Source organism: Penaeus monodon, chromosome 30, assembly GCF_015228065.2.
Source record: "Penaeus monodon isolate SGIC_2016 chromosome 30, NSTDA_Pmon_1, whole genome shotgun sequence".
In the NCBI taxonomy this organism is placed as follows: domain Eukaryota; kingdom Metazoa; phylum Arthropoda; class Malacostraca; order Decapoda; family Penaeidae; genus Penaeus; species Penaeus monodon.
The window spans coordinates 19,427,240-19,427,950 of NC_051415.1; positions in this window are offsets into that span (position 1 = coordinate 19,427,240).

A 711-nucleotide genomic window follows, 5' to 3' on the forward strand; every position below is an offset into this window, starting at 1 on the left:
AAATATATAAAACTATGACTGTATCTATACTAGTTTAGCAATATATATAGTCGTCTCAGACATCCAAATATTACCGGCCAAGGATTGAATGATTCATGCAGACATTTATTTCAACATGTACATACAGGCTACTAACTGTCGTTCTTGTTACTGTGCAAGAATGACAATAATATAATGTGTTACTGAAATATTTCTGAAATAAAAAGATCAGCTGTCCATCATATATTAGAGCAATTTTACTAGTTAAGAGAAATACCTTGGAAAGAAAGTATATCATTGGAGATGATGCAACATATGCATAAAAACTAAAGGCAGTTAACTGATATCTAAAGAGTATCTACAAATGCACTCATTCTAAGTTCTAGATAGATATCACGAGCTCTCTCCGTAGGAAGTCCACAATGTAACTTAAGAGAATACAGTACGTGATCAGTGTTTCAACGTTAGTAAGACGTTTTTTGCCTGAAGTGTAACTATATAATAGAGCTAAGCAAGTGTCATTTTTTTCTTTTTATCAATCTGTTTAGCATGTAGTCTGCCGTTGCCCTGAAACTAGGAATTTCATTAACAACCGGGGTCCTGTCTCTTTGTCTTCTCCTTGGGTCGTTTGGGTTATCTCATGAGAAAGTGTTTTATCCCAACACGAAAGGTCCTTTAGCTATTAAGTTTCTAAAGTGTGATTTATTTGCAATGGTTTGAATATCTTTTTAC